The following is a 23,552-nucleotide window of genomic DNA, read 5'->3' on the forward strand; positions in this document are numbered from 1 at the left end:
CTCACTTTATGGGGGTAGTGTTCCTCACTGTATGGAGGCAGTGTTCCTCACTGTATGGGGGTAGTGTTCCTCATTGTATGGCAGTAATGTTATTCACTGTATGGGGGTAGTGTTCCTCACTGTATGGCTGTGTTCTTCAATGTATGAAGGAAGTGTTCCTGAATGTATGGCGGTAGTGTTTTTCACTGTATGGGGGTAGTGCCCCTCACTGTATGAAGGTAGTGTTCCTCACTGTATGTAGGTACTGTTCCTCACTGTATGTAGGTACTGTTCCTCACTGTATGAAGGAAGTGTTCCTCAATGTATGGGGGTAGTGTTCCTTACTGTATGGAGGCATTGTTCCTCACTGTATGGCGGTAGTGTTCCTCACTGCATGTGGGTAGTGTCCCTCACTGTATGGGGGTAGTGTTCCTCACTGCATGTGGGTAGTGTCCCTCACTGTATGGGGGTAGTGTTCCTCACTGTATGGGGGTAGTGTTCCTCACTGTATGGCGGTAGTGTCCGTCGCTTTATCCATGTAGTGTCCCTCATTGTATGGGGGTAGTTTCCCTCACTGTATGGGGGTAGTGTTCCTCACTGTATGGCTGTAGTGTTCCTCACTTTATGGCGGTAGTATTCCTCAATGTGTGGCGCTAGTGTTCCTCACTGTACGGCAGTAGTGTTCCTCACTGTATGGGGGTACTGTCCCTCACTGTATCGAGGTAGTGTCCCTCACTGTATCGAGGTAGTGTTCCTCACTGTATGGCGGTAGTGTTCCTCACTGTATGGCAGTATTCTTCACTGTATGGAGGTAGTATTCCTCACTGTATGGCGGTAGTGTTCCTCACTGTATGGCGGTAGTGTTCCTCACCATATAGCGGTAGTGTTCCTCACTATATGGCGGTAGTGTTCCTCAGTGTATAGGGGTAGAAATCCTCACTGTATGGCGGTAGTGTCCCTCACTGTATGGCGGTAGTGTCCCTCACTGTATGGCGGTAGTGTTCCTCACTGTATGGCAGTATTCTTCACTGTAGGGAGGTAGTATTCCTCACTGTATGGCGGTAGTGTTCCTCACTGTATGGCGGTAGTGTTCCTCACCGTATGAGGGTAGTGTTCCTCACTGCATCGCTGTATTCTTTACTGTATGGAGGTAGTGTTCCTCACTGTATGGTGGTAGTGTTCCTCACTGTATGGCTGTATTCTTCACTGTATGGGGGTAGTATGCCACACTATATGGCGGCATTGTTCCTCACTGTATGGGAGTAGTGTTCCTCACTGTATGGCGGTAGTGTCCCTTTACTGTATGATGGAAGTGTTCCTCACTGTATGGCGGTAGTGTTCCTCACTGTATGGCAGTAGTGTTCCTAACTGTATGGGGTTAGTGTTCCTCACTGTATGGGGGTAGAATTCTTCACTGTATGGAGGTAGTGTCCCTCACTGTGTAGCGGTAGTGTTCCTCATTGTATGGGGGTTGTGTTCCTTACTGTATGGTGGTAGTGTTTCTCATTGTATGGGGGTAGTGTTCCTCCTCAAAAAAAAAATTATTTTGGCATCTTCTGGCGCCAATAACTTTTTTATACTTTGGTGTAGGGAGCTGTGGGTGGTCTCATTTTTTGTGACTTTTGATGACCGCGGGTGCTACCAGTAAGCATTTGCTGCAATATGCCTGTGAGCCCTCTCCATGCACCCGTACCGGGCATGTGACATACCGTTACGTCACATGCCGTGATTTGATTCGGATCAAATTTTATGTGAAAATTTGGCGAAATGGGTCGAATCCAATTTTTATAAATTCGCCCATCTCTAATAACTTTATAATACAAACAATTACAATAATTTTCTTCAACGGGAACACCCCTTTAAGAATTTATAGTATACATTTATAGTATACAGATTACCAGAGTGACAGAATGTTACATGATAACAGTAAGTCTATGTTATTAGTTAGAAAATGTTTTTATTTATTTTTAGCCAAAGACATAAATGAATATCTATAGATTCATGAGCAGGGTGCTTTATTATGCTTCATTAATGCATTTGGGATGCAATCTAATCTCCAACAGAAGCAAATATGGCCAAAATGAAAGGCCAGGAAAAACATGTGCAGGATATCTATACATTTATTGGCAAGTTTTTAGTAAACAGAGATTATTTTCATGGAACCATTAAAAACTATCAGCTAAATGTTATATTTAATGCAAGTCCTACACCTGACAAGGAAAACTGGGTGGTCACATTGAGCACGCAGCTCTCAGAGTTTTAAGGCGTGTTATGTTGATACATATTTTATGGTGCTTCATTCCATTTGTAATCTGGTGCATAAATTTAGCACGTACCGCACCTGCATCTTGGGGCCGGACATGTGTTCTTGGGCCAAGTGATTGCAGCGCTCTTGTAGGGTCACTCTTCAAAGCATAGTTAGCGTTTTATTTTATCAGCCTGTAGTGGTTTGCATAGAAGTGGGTGGCAATGAGCCAGCTCAATAAATTGTAACTAAATGTTGATAAGACGTAGTGGTCGCATGGTTGTTTAATGTAACCAAGAAGAGGCTGATTGCTGTGACAAATGACAAACTACAGTGAGGATCACTTTAATATTGTGCTTCATGCCCTTTTTAGAGTAACTTCATGTATAAATTTTCCTAATGTTTAAAAAATGACACAAAAAATAAAATCTACCACCAAAATCCAGCATGATAAACCAGGGACACTTACTCATAGATCCATGCACTGTGGCTGTGGTATTCCTCTAATATTTTGTTATACATTATTGAATTCCTTCCTTCTAAAATCAACTTTTAAAATTATGCTAATGAGTCCAAATGGCTCTGATGGCATTACTAGAGCCCCTCATTGCTACAGATTCACAGGCTGTTACAATGAGAAGAATATGACTCACCCCTGCTCTATCCCTCCACCCTCTGCCCATGGAAGCTAGCAGCAGCAGGTAGTGCAGGAGGAGGGAAGAGCTGCTCTGCTTATTATAAAAACCTAAGCTACAGCACTCAAGGGCTCTGGAAGAGCTCTTCAGACTTATTAGAATAATTAAAAAGTTGATTTTAGAACACAGAAGATCATGGATAACAAATATAAGAAGGTTGCCACAATCACTGTGCCTGAATCTATGAGTCAGTGTATCTGGTTTATCATGCTTGATTTTGTGCTATATTTTCATTAAGGTATTTGAACAGAGCTGAAAAAACATGATGCTTTTACTTTTCAAAAAAAGCTGCTCCGAATCTAGAAAGAGGCCTTTCTACAATTGCCTGAACCACAGATGGACTGAGGAACCATATTGTGGCAAAGGTTTATAAGAGGCCAAGGCACTGAAAGAACACTGTAGCCCCTTCATCCTTAGGATCAATAGGGATCCCAGAGGTGGAACTAATTTTGAAAAATATTCTTGCATCAAATCCAAATAACAAACTCATAGCAAAGGAAGGCCGTAATTAAGGGGTCCCCGTTTTTAGTTATTTCATTATAGAAATGTAGAGCATCAGCATTGTCATGAATATTATGCAAAGGTAGAAATTTAGAAAGAGAAATATATTTTCAATAATTAGTGGGAAGCTGTTACAATATTAGGTATAATAATATGAAATGGTAGATAACATACAACTTGTGCTCCATTAATAGCCCTGCACATGACATATAACATTAAACATTAAAAATGTTATTTGTAAAATTGAAAACATTATTTTTAAACATCCACCACTAGGGGGCACAAATTTTTAAAACTTGCAGTGCACTCTCTGTATTGCAAGAGGTAATGGGGCAGATTTACTTAGCTGGTCCATTCGTGATCCAGTGGCGCGTTCTGTGTGTTGGATTCGGGTCTTCCGGCGATTCACTAAGGTAGTTCCCCCCATGTCCACCAGGTGTCGCTGTTGCGCTGTAGTCTGTCGGAATGCACTGAAGTTCACCGTCCTCCACTGGGTGCAGGTAAGCCCGTGTCAAGCGACACTTTTTTTTTTTTTAAATGCGGGAGTTTTTCCGAATCCGTATGGCCATGCCCCCCCAATTATCATCACATGCATGCCGGCGCCGATGCGCCACAATCCGATCGCGTGCGCCAAAAACCCGGGGCAATTCAGGGAAAATCTACGCAAAACGGAAAAATTTGGGTAACCCGTCGGAAAAACGTGTTTCGGACCCTTAGTAAATGACCCCCAATGTGTCTCTAGCAGCCAGGAACGGAACAGAATAGAATACAGAATACAGGAAGTTGGTGGGAGTGGCTTTGTTCTCCTGCTTCCTGCTTAGTACTCCTTAGTACACTTAGTAACCTTCACACTTGCAGAGAGCAGCTGATGACATCCTGACCCCTCCCCTCTTCTCTATATAGCTGCAAAAGCCTTACAAGTAGTAGGAGCAGAATGTCTATGCTCTGCATCAAACATTTTCAAAGAAAACTCAGGTTCTTTTTAAAGCATTATGTTGTTTGGATCCATACCTCCCAACTTTTGTGTTGAGAAATAGGGATTTTTATTCCCCGCACCCCTTGTCCTAATAATAATAATCTTTATTTATATAGTGCCATCATATTCTGTAGCACTTTCAAGGTTATAGGTCAACATATACAATAAAATACTACATTACAGAGTAAAACCATAGTTATGTGAAACAATAAGAGTGAGGGCCCTGCTCACAAGAGCTTACAGTCTATGAGGAATAGGGAGTGGCACAGGAGCTATAAGAGTTTGTATAATGGTCCAGCCATTCTTTATATGGGAACAATATAAAATAATTTAATAAATAAAAATGCTTCTTGAACCAGCCATCAGCCGCCGTCTTATATTCAGAGTCCAAGGTTGATGGAACTGCAGAGAAGCCTGGAGCTCGGTAATGGGTGTATGCCGGATAACATTGGAGGAGGACATTGGATGGGTTAGTAAAGAGTCAGTTAGCATGCAATAAGGGTATGTGATAGGCGTGCCCTTTTACTGCATTGTCCTGTAGTGCTGCTTCCTTCTCTCCCACGGTGTTCATGACTTTAGGGATACCGGCCCCAAGCACACGTGGCTGCGGCAGCGGCTCAATGTGGATCCCTGCATCACTACTGTATTAATTTCCATTTCATCTGGGATGGATGTGGTGGAGCTCTGAAATCACAGTTTGGAGGTATAAAGATGGCAGATATTTTTGCTCAATATTCTTAAATCTTTCCATTGTATTATATACTCACCGGCCACTTTATTAGGTACACCTGTCCAACTGCTCGTTGACACTTAATTTCTAATCAGCCAATCACATGGCAGCAACTCAGTGCATTTAGGCATGTAGACATGGTCAAGACAATCTCCTGCAGTTCAAACCGAGCATCAGTATGGGGAAAAAAGGTGATTTGAGTGCCTTTGAACGTGGCATGGTTGTTGGTGCCAGAAGGGCTGGTCTGAGTATTTCAGAAACTGCTGATCTACTGGGATTTTCACGCACAACCATCTCTAGGGTTTACAGAGAATGGTACGAAAAAGAAAAAACATCCAGTGAGCGGCAGTTCTGTGGGCGGAAATGCCTTGTTGATGCCAGAGGTCAGAGGAGAATGGGCAGACTGGTTCGAGCTGATAGAAAGGCAACAGTGACTCAAATCACCACCCGTAACAACCCAGGTAGGCAGAAGAGCATCTCTGAACGCACAGTACGTCGAACTTTGAGGCAGATGGGCTACAGCAGCAGAAGACCACAATGGGTGCCACTCCTTTCAGCTAAGAACAGGAAACTCAGGCTACAATTTGCACAAGCTCATCGAAATTGGACAGTAGAAGATTGGAAAAACGTTGCCTGGTCTGATGAGTCTCGATTTCTGCTGCGACATTCGGATGGTAGGGTCAGAATTTGGTGTCAACAACATGAAAGCATGGATCCATCCTGCCTTGTATCAACAGTTCAGGCTGGTGGTGGTGGTGTCATGGTGTGGGGAATATTTTCTTGGCACTCTTTGGGCCCCTTTTTGACCACAATGTACCCAACATCTGATGGCTACTTTCAGTAGGATAATGCGCCATGTCATAAAGCTGGAATCATCTCAGACTGGTTTCTTGAACATGACAATGAGGTCACTGTACTCAAATGGCCTCCACAGTCACCAGATCTCAATCCAATAGAGCATCTTTGGGATGTGGTGGAACGGGAGATTCGCATCATGGATGTGCAGCCGACAAATCTGCGGCAACTGTGTGATGCCATCATGTCAATATGGACCAAAATCTCTGAGGAATGCTTCCAGCACCTTGTTGAATCTATGCCACGAAGAATTGAGGCAGTTCTGAAGGCAAAAGGGGGTCCAACCTGTTACTAGCATGGTGTACCTAATAAAGTGGCTGGTGAGTGTATGTATTATAAGTTAAATTATACATTTAATGACAGCAAGAAATGATAGCTTGGGTTGCTACATTCTTGCTACCATCCTCTAGCGTATTATTGGGTATGAGATACACTCTGGGCATCATCTTATTAAGATGATTCCGCTAGAATGACATGCCAGTAACTGAGGAAGTGCTCAGGCACTAATGCCTCATTCATGACATGATATAGTTTTGGGTTTTATAGACACGGAAGCTGATAAATTATAATGTTATGATTATTTCTGCTCTAGTTATTATTTGTCATGATTTTGGCTTCTCAATTGTCACCAAAGGCACTGGGATTTAGGTGTAATGCATAAAATGGATTAGATGAATCATTTCCAATGTTCTGTGCGATGTATTCTGTGTTAGGAAACACCATTTACTTGTCAAGAGAATCTTCAAATCATCTGCAAATGATTATTGTGAAATGGTAAGCATTCAGAACATTTTACAAGTATATCCCTACAAATCCCACACTGTTTATCTTGTGATGGACGTGAGGAACATTGTGGGAAATAAAACTACCTTGAACAACCCAGTTTTAGAAGAGAAATGCCGCGGTATAATGCACTTGTAGTGAATTGACATGTTCCCTTGGAACTGATTTACTTTTCTAGACCAGGGGCTCCTCTGTAGTTACAACTGGGAGACCAAGACCACACTAATAGTAACAAGATCCATGCACACACCAAGGATGTACAGTCCCCATAGTTTAGTACTATGGAGTCATGTCTCATTTAAGATATATTTGCAGTGTTTTTATCTTAACCTAATTACACTCATTTTCTATCTGACATCTAATCATTAGTGGGTATCCCAAAGGTTGGACTCTCACCAATTAGACAGTATTTCCCTATCAAGTTGGTAAGATAACTTAAATGGATTGTCCATTTTACCTCATGTTTTTTGTATTGTGTGTAAGTGTGTAAGATATTAGTCAGTTTACCAATTTATATGTATTAAAAGTTCGGCTCTGCTTTCTTGATATGTGAAGTGAAGCCTCCTGTCTTTTACCACATCAGCCAGACATTCCTGTCCATAAAATGGCCGCAGATGGAGGGTCATGTGATCTCTATCTGCCCATGAGCACGACCCTTCCAGCACCTTGATCTTATGCTCATAAACACTATCAAAGGTCCTGGTAGGGCAATTGTTCATAGACAGTTAGAGATCACATGACTCTCCATCAGCAGCCATTTTATGGTCAGTAATGTCTGGCTGATGAGGTAAAAGACAGAAGGCTTTTTGTTACTAATCTAGAAAGTGGCACAGAACTTTTAATAGATGTATATTGGTAAATGACCTAATATTCTGCCCCCTCCCCAAAAATGATCTTTGATTTAAAAAGAACTGTTATTTATGTTAATTATGCCATAAAAGTACCAATTTTAATCCATATGCTAATTCTGCAGTTGGTCCACCAAGGTCATGACGTAAGCTTGAGGATCAGTCCTAACCCTGCTTTGACTACTACTCTCTCCATCATATAAGAAGATCATATAGTGAGAAACATGGGGTGACACTGCAAGTGATTTGGGCAGGAAAAGCAGTGCTTCGGAAGCTGAGGACATGCTCTGGTTGCACCAACTGCCTCATTGGCATATGGATTAAACTGGAAATATCTTGGAAATAGCATAATGGACATAAATAATAAAGGTAGGTAGAAATCACATTGCATTTTTCTACAACATTCTGCCACCAGATTATAAAGATAGGCCCTTTATTTGGGTCTGCAGGAGCAGGCATACTCATAATTAAATTGCCTATATGTTTTAGAACATTTACCAAAATGCCCGCTTTTCTTATATATGATAAGACAATATTTAAGGATTTTGTATAGGTTCAGTAGTTTGTAGTCTGCCAATTTATAGGAAATGATGATAATGGGGCTTATTTACTAAGGTCCCGCGGCCGCATTTCTGTCGGGTTTTCGGGGATCACACCAGGGATTGTGTCGCAATTCCGCCGGCTTTCACGTGACATAAACCGGGGGGGGGGGGGGGGGGCGACGGACAATCCGACGGATTCGGACAACGTGCGGGATTTAACAAATCAATTTGTGTTGCATCCAATGCACTGGGAGGAAGATGGTAAACTCCAGCGGACCTGATCGGGGAAGCGACACATGCAGGAAATCAGGCGCACGATCTTCATTCAGGCAGACAACGCACCTCGGGGATCGCGCAGGGACCAGGTAAGTAAATGTGCCCCAATATGTTTATATTAAACCCATTTAGACTCTTACGACAAGAGGTCAGGTAGGGGGAATGGAAAGGGCTTAAAGATGAGCCTTCTCCCTACACATTGGCTTTTAGGTAAACAGTACTGCTTCTTTGGATACTTATGTGATATTTGTATATGTGGGTTACAATAAGGTACTTCATAATCAAATGTTAAAATGCTTAAGCAGATAGGATAGAGTTGTCAGATGTAATTATTTGAAATAATGTGGTTGAGAATATTTTCTGTAAGCCCTTCTTAAACTAATTCTAGATGTGCGTAACTGTGGAAGTCCTAATTCCTTAGGTCACTTGCGGTAACTTCTCACTAAATTCCAGTCCACTTACAGCATGAGAAAACTTCCTGTTTAGTCGTGATTTTTTAGTACAACAGTTCTCGTCATACATCACAATCGACTTTTGGTTTATGGCTTGTTTCCTTATGTAGTGAAAAATACTTTCAACAACTCATCCACATGATCCCTGTTCATTGTTTTCCAAGTTTTCGGGTTTGAATGTGAAGAATTATGGGTAGGTGCAATATTCCTTTGAAATCTTAGATCATGTACGTAAGGAACAAATTTACTGATTATATTTAAACATATTGAAGATTAGCTATGTTATACAGAATGCATTTTCTGGCCAGGCAACAACTCCCAATTGTGATCACATCATGTACTGACAAAATACTAATTTTACAAGGTCTGGAAGAATACGTTAACCTTTACATATTTAACTGGGCTACTAACCTTTGGATGATTTTCATTTAATGGCCAGTAATTACTGAGCAATCTTTCTCTTTTTTTCCTGTGTATTGCCATGTGTGCCTATTCTTTCTTTAAGGACATCTACCATTAGTTTCAATGATGGTAGATGTGTAGAACTTACATGTGCATTCTCATTTTCAGTTAGTGAAAGTCTACTTAGTAAGAGCAGGAATGGCACAATTTGGCAGAAAAACTGTTTTAAAAAATGTGTAGATTAGGCAGAGGCACTCAAGTTGGTGTGCCCACAATGGAAAAAAAAAATCATACTTACCAAGAGATGAGTCTGTTGAGGCGCATCAGATTCGTTTCTTGTGCTACCCGCACCTTCAAAGTTTTTCACTGAAACTGGCGAGCTACAACTGGTTTCATAACGCATGGGCAGCAACTACAACGCATGCGCAATAAAGCTGCTGTGTACTACGCCGCCTTCACTGCATGACTGCACAGAGCACTGAACCGAGGTAAGTATAACGTTTTTTATTTTAATAGTGTCCATGGAGGGAATTAATAAAGACACCACACTAAACCACCTGTCACGGGTGGTCCCGCGACCCGCGATGTGGGTCGCGGGCTCACCCGTGCTGCCCTGCCCCCGCCAGCACGCCGCCAGCGCATCTCACCCGTCCTGGCTCCTGGCTCGCTCCCCTCCGCTGTGCGCGCGCGTCCCCGACTGCGCGTGGCACCTTCTCCAGATTTAAAGGGCCAGCGAGCCTCTTCCTGCAAACCTTGCCGGATCTTTGTGCCTCATAGCCTAAGAGAAAGCTTCCAAGCAAGTATTCCTGCGTTCCTGTGTATTCCTGCCTTCCTGTGTGTTCCTGCATTCCTGTGTATTCCTGTGTGTTCCCGCTCCTGTGTCCTGTGTTGCCGTGTTACCTGAGTTCCTCCGTGTTGCTGTGTTCCGTGTGCCTGTGTTCCCGTTCCCACCTGCCTGGACCTCCCGTTGCTGACCCCGGACTTGGACTTCACGTTGCATCTCTGCCGTCTGCCCTGACCCTGTGCCTCGACCTGACTACAAGATTGTCATCCGCTAAGGTACCTCGACCTTGGCTGCCACCACGGGCTAGTTACACCTGTGAAATGACCTGGTCGTATCCTGCAGCACACCAAGTCCAACTAGCTTTGCGGTGGGCTCTGGTGAAAACCAGGTGCCACTTGGACTCCAGTCCCAGGTGTCGGCTAGTTCCATCTCCCGCGGTGGTCCAGAGGATCCACTGATCCTGACACCACCATTCACTTAAACTTATGTCCCAAATCACCAAGACAGGTTCTCCTTAAATTCTACACAGATGGTAGATGTCCCTAATCACTAATAGTCCTCTTTTTACTCTGCTTTGCCATGATCTCACTTCAAGCACCTCGACTGATTTGTTGATTGAAAGGTTAAACAAGGCTCTATGCATCACAAAGTGGCCAAGAATGGTACTGCAGCTCACTTTCTGTGCACTACATTATCAACCACTATGCAATGTACAATGGTGTGCCCATTCCTGCAATTATACATGGAAGACTGTGCACAACTTTGTTTACTTTGCAGATGTGGTTAACAAATTATATATACTATTGGATGTTTCGGCCCACTGGGCCTTTGTTGACACACATAAAAATGCATGTACACAGCTGGCGTCATGTAGTGTGCAACTGCACAATGGGAATAGAGCCACACCCATTAAATCAGCCAATTGTAGGGATTGCTAAAAATCAGACCTTACAATCTGAAATTGATGACCTATCTTAAGGATAATAAAATACTGAGAGATCCCTGTCTGCTTGAAGACTGTGGCCCAACCAGTTACTTTTTAAAATCACACATTGACTACAATGAACACAACAGAGAGAGAAAATAATGTTTTCCTTTCAGTGAACACAAAGAGGAAGAAAGAGGAACATAATTGGTTTTATATTGATATTTTACCTAAAATGAATAGCTATTGCTTTTACAATATTTTAGTTTTAAAAATATTTGGTTTCTTGTATAGGTGTGATACTTCAACTTCCAAAGCTACCTATAAAAATAAAAATGATGATTGTGTTCCTCTGTTTTTTTGTCCATGTACAACACTTCAAAGGACTAGAATGATCATAAGCTAGGGCAGGGCTAAGATGAATCTATAGTAAATACACAAAAAATACACTACCTCTTTTACAGCATTTCTACTGGGAAACACTGTATTTTCAGGGAAATCCTGCTAAAGAGTGGAGCGCTATTCTGTAAGATGAGAGGGTTCGTGTCTGGACAAAAATAGAGTAATCTTTCATCGGAAGCGGCAGGGATTCGCTATTTCCAGGCACGGAGTACAGAAACTTCTATATCTTAATGTAGCTTCCAGTCTAACCCACTTGTCAATGAATCTATCATAACAGACCTATTAATATGTAGGTACCTGATGACAGCCAGGAAGCCATCTGCAGAACAACTTCTACTAATTGTCTTGGAAGCCGGCACAACAGTAAAGAACTCACATTAATGACCTTTTCCTCGGTGGCAGAATCTGATTTAGAGTAGACGAGAGTGGCTGAAGTCCAAGTGCTAATGGTTAGTGTTGGCACAAAGAGACTAGTACCGCGTATTCTTCCTTTGGTGGAAAAAATATTTTAAGAATTTGAAGAATAAATCTTCTTAAACACCTGCATCGAAAGAGCTTCCAAGATATTTAAGTTAGGAATTCTCAGTCTTGGTTATCTATTTAAGTTCCCTCTTATTTCTTTCCTAATCCAAAAGGTAGCTTCCATAGAGCTGGATTTACACTCAAGGTAAAACAATTTATAATGTATTTAAGCTGAAAGACACACACGTCTGTAGCTGTAGTAACCATTTAAGGATTTTTTGATTGAGATTAAACTGACTACCTAAGCATTCCTAAAGCTGGATGTTGCGGCTCTGCACAATCTCTACTCTTCATTCGCGCTAGCAATAAAACCTGTACCTTTGTTTAAGACACAATCACATAATACCTCAATATTTAAAACCGTATATTCTAACTCTTAAAGTATTATGAAATGTTGATAATATGTTAAATACTAGTGGTTAAATAAACTGATTATTTATATATTGCTACAGGATTGTTAAGAACAATCCATACCCACAAGGGTTGCTTAAGTATTCATGTCCCTTAAACTTCAGTTCATCTTCCCTTATTGTTGCATAGTAAACAGAGGGTGCAGTTGAGCACCCACAGAGAGAGCCAATGGAGTATGTTGTGCAAAACAAAAGCAAATATAACAAAAATCATATAGGTGAGCATGGTATTATGAAGTTACAACAAGAAGAAAGGTTGAAGGGCCCTTGTAACAAAGGCAATTTACAGTTGGCAACAAAATACTCATAGAAGAAGCACAAAGAGAAGAGAGATGAATAAGGGAAAGGGGGGAGCAATCCTACGCCAGTGGACCACGCATGGCAAACGGATCTAAAGGGAAAGTAGGGAGACTGCACTGTGGAAGACGTGAGCATAGGCCTACTAGAGTAACAATGCCTCTCAAGGGCACTTGCAGAGGCTGTGAAATGTAACAGCATGAACCTGATTATACACCCTTATCCACAGGTGATTGACTCTAGGGCACCAAATATGAAACAGAAGCTTATTGAAGATGAGTTCTTTGGTCAGATGATACCAAAAGGGAACAGTTTGTCCAAAATAACTAAAATTGGTTAAATGAAGACCCAAATTCCACTGGGGATCTGTTGCTTGACTTGAAAATTGTTGTTTACAAATGTTCTCCAATGATCGAGCAAAGCCGATGGAGACATTCCCTGACATACTTGTAGCTGCCAATGCAGCTGAAGGTGGTATTTATGATTTATTCATATGTGCGCCACTTTACTTTACTTAAAAACATAGCAAAAGTTTGTATCACTTTCTTGACACTTCACACGCACTATAAAACATTTATATTTTACTTAGTTTTATTGTTTGCAGAATTTTATAGTTCGTGAATACAGTGAGAAGCCGAAGTGTAATGAAAGTTGTTTGTTTAACACTCAGAGAGACTGGTACCACCATAGAAGTTACCATTTAAAGGGGTATCTAGCCACAATAACGAAAGTCACGCTTAACAGATCAATTGTCCCGTATCTCAATGGGGCACATTTACTAAGGGTCCGCAGCCGCGAATCCGTCGGGTTTTTCCCGAATATATCTGCTTTGCGCTGTATTTCACGGGATCGATTTTTGGCGCAATCGCGCCGACTTTCACGCGACAGAAATCGGGGGGCGTGGCCACCGGACAACCCGAAGGATTCGGAAAAACCGCGGAATTTAAAAAGCCATTTGTGTCGCAAGATCAAGCACTCACATACACCAGAAAAAAGCAGGTGAACTCCGGCGGACCTCGGTGCAGCAGCGACACCTGGTGAATATCGGCGCACGGACCTTAGTGAATCCCGGCAGAACCCGATGAAAAACTCTATAAAGTTTGGTACCCAATTTCTTCCTTGTATGAGGATGCTCCATATGTGTTGGTGAACTGTTTTATGGGTGCACGGCCGAGCATAGAAGGGAAGGAGGCGCCATTCAGAGCAGATTTGCATTGTCACATTTTACAGGCTATAAAATGTTTCTTTTTTTTTGTAATTTGGTCATATGGGGGATTATTTTGTGTGGAATGAGATCCACTTTTCAGGTATATCATTTAGGGGGATTCAATTGCTAATATTTTATTAACTCTTTCTTGGTGGTGGTTAAAAAAATTATTAATTTAACTTTTTGACTTTTTTTGTTCAGCCGATCACCTAAAAATAATATGTTATCTTTATTCTACGGGTCACCATGATTATGACGATAACCATTTATGTAGCTTTTTTTATGATTGACTCGTTTTGCAGAATATAGAACTCATTTTGTGAGAAATTCATTTGTTTTTCATCACTAGGCATAACATTTTTATTTTTTGTTTACAGAGCATTTTTTTTTTATTTTAGGGATTGTTTTTTTGTGGGCCAAGCTGTACTTTTTATAGCTACACCACTTTTATTATTTTAAACAAGTGATCATTTAATCCCTTGGCAGCCATGAGTAGTCATTCATGTCTACTAGTCGCTAGTCGTTCATGTGCCTTTCCAACTATCAATTGCCTGTATGTATTATAAAAGATGAAATAAAGGATTTACTATTTTTTTAAGAACAATGTTTGCAGTGGGATCTGTAGGTCTTTGAATCATACCTATCTATAGCCATTAAGAGAAAGGACAATTGATGAGGTGTAGGGCAAATTTACAAATTTGGTGACGTTTCGACCCCAAACGGACCTTTGTTAAACACTACCAAACAAGAAAACAGGTATATCAACTTATGGTACATGACATATAGAAACAATGAAATTAATTGAAAGGGGTTATATCTCAATAGTTACCATCATACAATAAATGGAACATTAGAAGAAACTCATAATATAGGTCTGGCTTGCTGAATAGGACAACTATCATAAAAATATAATCAATCAAGGATCCTTATGGATGACTGTATGAATCCTTGATTGATTATATCATTATTATTACTCTTTCCCCCTTTTTATAGAGGTGCAACCACACATCTAAGAAAATTGATGGGGTGTGTTAAGTGTGACATGCTACCTTACTAGTCCTACTCTCGTTATTGTGGCTAGATACCCCTACACATGGTAACTAATCATTTTGGCTACTGTACATAGCATTTTGTTGTCATGATGTTTGAATTTTATGTATTTTTATTATGACCACCAAGGCCTGAAAAACCCAACATTGGCACAGGTACAGTAATATTACATGTATAATCAAAGTAAATAAAGCAAAATAAAACTAAAACAATCATTTGGGGCAGAAGGGGGAGGGGCTGCTAGGAGTGTGGGGATAAGGAGTGGAAGAGTTTCCATGCTAACAGCATTAAAGAAGTGGTCAGTGTATGACTACGTGAGACCTCCATGGGGATGTGGAACGTATCTATGGAGTCCAACAGAGTACGGGAAATTTTTCTAAATAGTAATTTCTAAAGGAAAGTCAGGTTTACAACATAATCCTGCAATGGTGATCTTTGGCGCTAAAAGTACAAAGAAGTCACATCTATTTGGACCCCAAATAAAGCTGTATCTGGATACGGGTCAAGTAAAACTCCTGCTTTATACAATTTACATCTCAATTAAAAGTTGATTTTCTGAATGATGTACCATGCTGTTCCATGAAAGAAACAAGATCTGGAAGGTGTGAATCTGCTTGACAACATACTGGTAGTTGTTTATTGGATCAATTTCTGCTAACAGGTTCCCTTCCAGAGCTGCTAGAGGACCTATAATCTTACATCTTTCCAAAAGAAGTTCTCAAAGTTATATGTGTGGAAATAATTTACAGTTTTACAGCATTGTATTAAAAGACCTTTAATCTTTATTAGCCTAATTTTTCTTGTTTCTCTATATAAAGCTAAGACAAAGAATAAACCAATGGACGTTTTCCTTTATCCAAATAATTTTTTTTAATGACAAGTTTTATTCTACTCTACAATAAATAGTGGACATTGAGTAAGCAGATGTTTTATATAAAACATATTTAGTGGTTGTAGCCATGGCAAACAGAAAACGACTTCCCATTGTTTATACTTCTGATCTGCTTTAAGACAAATAGAGAAAAAATTAATAAAGCAGAATATATGGCCGTTTCGACTATGGATGTTGTCTTTGGACTCTGTAAGGTTTATTGAATACTTCCCTGAAAGCATCTATTGGGCAATGTTCTAGCTTTAACCAGGGTGTGACCCTGTTCCTGGAAACACATGGAAGGAACGGATTTACACAGTTATGTTCTCTTGGAGCATAATGTCCATTGGATGGTAACAGAAAAGATGCCTTGTTTTGCAAAGCTCTTTTTCAGGATTTTCAACCAATCTGGCTCATGAAATGGTTGCGAATCTTATAAAATAAAACCAAAGTGTGACTAAAGGAACCTATATGTGACCTCAAAAGCAGTGTTTGAAATATTTTCCAGAACAGAGCAACTGGGACTTGGAGCAAACAAACTCTTTGGAAGGAAGATTGATTTTTGGCTGTATATATGGTCCACCTACAGGCGGTGGGTTAAAAGGGAGAAGTTTTTAAGCTGTCAGCAGCACTAGCATGTAGCCAAATCTGTTATGCCAAGTAATGTGCGAGAATTTCAACTTTTTAAGAGAGACAGCCACATCATTTGTTTTCATGCAAGATACAAATTTCATGTAGAATCCTTTTTATTTACCATAGTTTCTGAAAATCCAGTTTATGTAATACTGCAGAAGGTGATAGTAGCTGTTTTAGAAACTTTTACTACATTGACATATTTTATTTAAGCAATGTTTTTACTTTGCGTAGGAAGACACAATTACATTTGAACTTTATAAGAAAAAGTTTACTAGATTCTCACATCCATTTTATTTTATTCTCAGTATGCTATTTATGATTTTCATACTAATCCTTTATTTTCTATGTGTTTTTTCACAAGTCAATGGATCTGTGGTCCATTGAAAAAAATGAAAAAACCTGACCTATTTTTTTCACGTTTTGGATGAACAATGGAAGTCTATGGGTGTTCAAAAAAACTGTTGATGTTCGGTTACCAAATGTTAAGCCTTCTAACTAATGTCAAACCATCAGCTTTTTTTGGCAGACGTGAAAAAAATTAACAACAGTAGCCATGCAGGCATGGAAAAAAACAGATGGGGATACAAAACGGAAACAGAGAAATGGAGTATGGAATCATAGCAATTCTTTATGGCACCACATTCTCTCCATGAAGTGGTTTGCCTTACCACCGAGGAAGTTCATAGTTTCTTTGGCACTGCATTTTGTATCTATTGACCACTGATTTATGATATTATGGTGCACTTTCATAAAATAACAATGCACAAAGCAATTTTAGAATGTCAAATGTGTCTAGATATAATTTAACTATAGAATAATAAGATCTCAAGTGATTGTCTTCATTATCTCCACTATTGATTATTCATGTCCATTTGTTATTAGAAGCCATGGCCTGTTGTTCTCCTCCTAGCTGCAAAACTAATTTTCCAAGAGTCAATGCCCAAATTTTGTGAATATTACACCTGGGCAGTAGTTGAGACTTTGCAATATCTTACAAACTTTCATACAAAATTTAGCTGAATTCTAAGCACTGGGTTCAAACATATTTGACCATTGTTCAAGAGATAGGAAACAAAACTTGTCCAATGCCTACACAGGTCCTTCGCTGGTTCAAGATGGCTAGAAGTAGAAGGCTTGTTAGCATCAGTGTTCCTCAGACTTCAATGCTTTGTGTGTATATATCATTAATGTGCATTCATGGATCCTACAGGGAGTTTTCTAAACCCCGGGTTCAAACATATTTTACCATGGGTCAAGAGAAAGGAAACAAAATTTTTCAAATGCCTATACAGGTCCTTTACTGGTTCATGATGACTAGAGGTAGAAGGCTTGTAAACATCATTGTTCCTCAGACTTCAATGCTTTGTGTGTATATATCATTAAGGTACATTCATGGATCCTACAGGCAGTTTTCTTGTATTGTGATTAGAAAGGATTGAGAGAGACTAAACATCTGTTCCATCTTTTGGTCTGCTCAAACTCTCCAGATCTTTTTATAAATGATATTGGATTGTCCAGCATGATTATGGTCCCTCTTGGAAAGGCAATCATTTTTCAGCTTGGTTAATTCATTTTACACAATTTGGCAAAAAGTATTACTGCATATATAATTACACTTCCACCAGATTGTTTCCGCAAAAACTTTTACTCTTGCATGAAACATTGGTTACTTGGAAGACTGGTATGCCAATATCCTTTCCCTGGTGATGAAGACCGCCTAGCATCTCACCACTATGAGGATCTCATTACAAACAGCCCCACATTATTAAAACAGTACAAGGATGTTATATATTTGAGCCCTTTATTCCTGACTGTGTTTTCTTCCTGGAAAATGTGATTGAGTGGGATAGAAGGTTGGCTTAATGGAACTCAGAAAGCCAGACAGACAAACATCCCCACCAACTTCCCGTATGTTAAGAACCATGGAAAATCTGTTATTCAAGGGTTCTTAACTTAATCCATATTTCTTTTACCTAATTGTTCCTTTTCACTGTACTGTAAACCTTACACAATGCTGTCCATGAACAGCAAACAGCATATTATACGTCTTTGCCATAACCATAATCTATTTAATTTGTCTAGGATGGTTTTAGTTTGTGTGGGGCAGAGAGGAAGTGAATATCTGAAGAATGAATGAAGTCTATACTGTGTATGTCACGATAGATGGAGGGGTGGAAGCCCTAAACACACCCACAATCCCTGTCACCAACCTAACAAGCCTTACAAACACTAGTGGTCAGGGACTTCTGGTCTACAATTCCCACAATGAATGAGTGCACAGGAAAGATGAGTGCACAAGACAAAGAGGAACAACAACAGATAAAAAATAAACAAGCAAAGTCAGGCAGAACCGGGTAAAATCCAAGATGGTATGTATCTTGGAAAGCATTGAATTTAATAGCAAGAGAATAGTCAAATAACGGAAAAAGCCATCTTAAAATGGCCAGCAGGCCAACTGAAATCAGGACTGGTAGATATATGAAGGAGTTTCTGGACCCTCTCCCAAGGAGCAGACTGGATCAACCATCCATCACCTTTGCATTTCCATTTTTCACTCCCCACCTTCAAAAATCTATAACTTTTTAACTTTTCCATGTAAAGAGTTGTGTGATGGCTTGTTTTCTGCCTAACATATTGCACTTCATAGTGACAGTATTTAATATTCCATTCCATGTACTGGGAAGCTGGAAAAAAATTCCAATTGCAGTGAAATCAGTGAAAAATGTATTAGCACCATTATATTGTGTGAATTTTACAGCTTTCACTGTGCGCCCCAAATTACAGACTACTTCATTATTTGGGCGGTGTAATACTGGTGATACCAAATTGGTATAGGTTTTATAATGTTTTCATACATTTAAAATAAATTAAAACCTCCTGTACATATTCTGGCGTTAATAATTTTTTCACACTTCAGTGTACAAAGCTGTGGATGAAGTGATTTTTTGTGAATTTTGATGGCGTTTTGAATGTTACTATTTTAAGGACTGTACAGCCTTTTGGTGACTTTTTAATGAATTATTTATATTTTTCAAAACGGCAAAAAGGTGGCATTTTCGACTTTGGGCTCAATTTACGGTATAGGGTTAAATGCTGGAAAAAAATGTTATTATATTTTGATAGATTGGATATTTTGGCACATGGCAATAACATGTTTATGATTTTTGCTGTTTGTTTATATTAAAGGGGTTGTCCGAGTTTTTGAAAAAAACTAAAAGTCCCCGGGAGAGGGCTACTTAAAAAAAATAAAGTCCTACTTACCTTCCGGTGCCCTCCGGTATCCAGCGCTGCTGTTACTCTGATCCTGGCGCCATTTAAACAAACATGGCCGCCAGAGCAGCGCTGGACTCAGCTTCCGGCCGGACCCGACAACCTTCCGGCCCCCATACACAATGCTGTGCATAGGGACGGATAGGCCCTAAGGTTGTCGGGTCCGGCCGGAAACTGAGTCCTGCGCTGCTCCGGTGGCCATGTTTGTTTACATGGCGCCTGGACCGGAGTGACAGCAGTGCTGGATACCGGAGGGCACCGGAAAGTAAGTAGGACTTTATTTTTTTCAAGCAGCCCTCTCCCAGCCACTTTTAGTTTTTTTCAAGAACTCGGACAACCCCTTTAATATCAGTTCTAGGGAAAGGGGGGTAATTAGAATTTTTTAAATTATTATTATTTTATGGTTTTTCAGACTCCCTAGTGTACTTTATCCCTAGGTCTCATTGATCCTACCATTTACTGCCATACTACAGTATGGCAGTGTATGGTGATTTTACTTTTATTATCCCAAGGATAGTGCCTAACTTGCTGATTGGTGGGTGTCTCAGTGATGGGACCATCATAGGTCACAAGGATCCATGTCGCACCCCAAGATGACAGGAGCCGCAGGTTGCGCATGCACAGGCTGCCCCGTTCACCTCTTTGGAGCTGACGGAGATTCACGTGTACATGGATGGAGATGTTAGTGAAAAATGTACAACTTAAGGAAGATAATAGAAATAATGTCCAAGAATATGCTACAATTTAGTTGGCAAAACCCGCTACCCAGTAACTGAGAAGGTATGAATAAAGGGCCTTTTGATTTTCAGACATCCAATTACTGTTCTTGGTTTTATAAGCAGGTTATGCGTGATATTTTTGAAACATCAGCAGAATTTCCTCTTTGGTTCTGTAAATTTACACAATGTCTTTGTCTTAAGGAAGTAAAAGATATGCTGCTTTTCATATCCTTGTTCAGGAAATAATTCATATATAGTACAATTATCAGAAATGTAGGAAAAAACTTTGGGTACAACCTGAGCTCTTTGTAGAGAGATTTAGAGTGAAAATGGCCCCAAACAGGAGTCTCACTTTTTGACATCTGCAACCACTGCCTGGAAGGGCAAGAGTTAACATATATATTGTTAATAACCAATGATATGCTGTGTTCTTATAGTAAAGCAAGCTGGAAGCTGATTGGAGAATGCTGCCACATCTCTAGGGGAGTATAAAAACCCCTTGTGGGTGAGAGCACATTGTCTGAGGCATTCAAGAAGCAAGCCCAATGTGCAGCTCCTGCAGAGCTGCCATCCAGACACATTACCAGGAAGAAGAGGTGTCTCAGGCCTGCTACCTGAGACATTGGTTTAGCCAGGAGACTAGGCATGAGCAGAAGTCCACCATCTGGACTCGGCTCCATCTTACCCAGCCCAGCCTGAAGTTACTACCAGGCTGTGAGCAACCCTTCCTGCTGAACCTGCTGTTGATGTTAGGCCATTGCCTGCCGTTTCAATAAAGAACTTCACCATCACGGGTTCCACATCCTCCATCACCCAGGGATTCCTATATACATCTCAGGGATTGCCCCATGGAGAAACTTATTCCATCATCCTCTCCCACTTATCTTGCACACACCACCTGCTGGAGACCTGCTATGCTGTAGGCCCGTCCACCGGTTCCAATACCAAGCACCGTGACCATAGCGTGCCCTAGGCTGCATAAGCCAGCCACTCCGGTATTATGGGTCCCGGCTGTCTACAGCCACTGAAGAAAGGCTAGGCATTGGTGGGAGATATTGCACATCCATTTGTTCCAATATTGCATAAGGAAAAGGGATGCCCCATCTGCAAACAGGCCTGTTAAAGGTGAAAAGTCCATTTTAAAGGAAACAAAATCATCCAATTTGTAGCTACATTCACATAGGGATCAGAATTCTATGAAGTAACCCACATTTGGACAGGATAAAAGAATTGTAGTGTTACTGGTTAATACAAAATCCTTTCTGCAGTCCTATTGAGGGATTCAGTTTACACAATTTGAGCCCATAAAAGTAGTTAACCACAGGTAAACGTTGATATATGTGGGAAGGTTCAGGTCTTAAATAATTTTGCTTTCTGGAAGAATATCACTGCTGGCAGAGCAAGATTTCAATTGCGAGTTCAAACGTGAAGCAAACAAAACATAACCTACCCTTTACTTTATTAATAAAGCAACATGATGCCGCAATGAATTTGGAATCTATTCATTACATTGCTGTCTAAAAAGATTAAAACGACCAACTCAACTTCTGTCACGGCTTCACCTGGTGGCTTTCATTTTCTTCAACATTAAGTCAGGATAAGGTAATAGTAAAATCGAAAACATCTTTAGGAGGAAAAGGAGATTGCAGCTGTGTAAGCGGAGCACAACCCATAAATCAGAATGTCAAATCTAAAACACATGCTTTTATGCAAGTTCTCCATGTGCTCTATAATGTGATTACAGCCTGGTTACTATTATGATTTAAAACAAAGTCTTTCATGCAGAGAACAAAATGCTCAGTGTGACCAGCCTAGGGAAAGGAGGCTCATATGAGCCGCACATTGGACGATCCTCAGCATCACGGAGATGGACTACAGTCAGGTGTGAGGTGGACCACTGTGAGTTGCTATGGTTGGGCTTTCGACGTGGTTTCAACATAAGGGACCTGTTAGCCAGCTTGTGTTGCTAGGCATTGCATGACAAGCGAAAATTAGTTCCCTTTTTTTGCCTTCAAGAATCTGAAAGCCAAAAGAGCAAAGATTACAGAAGTCATTTTTTCCCTGTCTATCACATAAACAAATGGCCCAGCTGTTCTTGTTAAGATTCCAGTTTCAAACTTGGACTTTGTAGTATAAACTTTGTTGTAATGGTATTTAGAGTGTCATAGGCAATAAGCATCTAAGACTAGTCAATAAATTGTAGACTGGTTACATGTACTTCTAAAAACTTGTTAAAGACAGCTGTGCTTTTCTAGCGGCTTAAATCATTTCTTGAACCGGGCAGCCATCCAGGTATATTTTCAGACAAACAACTAGGGAGACGGGGGTTTATCAAACGTTAAAGTCATATTTGCACACTGGCAGCTGTTAGGTTTTGTTAATGGAAACCAAGTGCCATTCAAGCTACGCTGGAGGAAAATTTTAAAAATTAAGTTCCGATTGTGAAATTGTAATTAGAAATCCAATTGTGAGTCTTTTTGCTCTTGTCCACTAGACAAACAAAAACATGTGTTGATCTGACATCAGAAACAGCGATTGAACGAAGGAGGCCTGGGGTTTATTTTTAGTACAAAGAGTTTTCTGAGATCTGAGAAAAATGTTTTAATGCGTGTTCTACACAAAAATATTTACGTGGGAGGCTCTTGATAGCCTCAGTATCACAGAGGACTTATTTACACTACGCCTATTTAAGAAGCATCTGAAATATACAAATCTTGTGTGATCCTCCACAGTGGCTTTCTGAGACATCTGAACTGACAAACTAGGAGCTCTTCTTAAAAAGATAATACATTTTTGCCTCTTCTGTGTAGTGTTAGGGCATTTGGCTAGTCCATGTGAACACTTAAAATTGTAGCCAAAAATAAAATATTTCTTGATTATTACACATTCATTTTATTATTTTTTTGCTGTTTTTCCCCATCAGTCACACTTTTGTCATGGGTTGTATCAGCTAGTATACCTTATTCTAATATACCTAAAGCTTCATGCAAAAATTATGTGCACTATGTTGTCCACTCACCATGCCATTGTCCATTGATTATGCACTAAAAATCCAGACAGGAATAGGATCTGCTCTATAATTTGGGCCATCAGCAATGACACACGGTGCATACACCATGCCTTACTGCACCATGAAACCGTGCAATAGAAATCAATGGGGACTGTGAACTAGTAT

Source organism: Engystomops pustulosus, chromosome 7, assembly GCF_040894005.1.
Source record: "Engystomops pustulosus chromosome 7, aEngPut4.maternal, whole genome shotgun sequence".
NCBI lineage: Eukaryota > Metazoa > Chordata > Amphibia > Anura > Leptodactylidae > Engystomops > Engystomops pustulosus.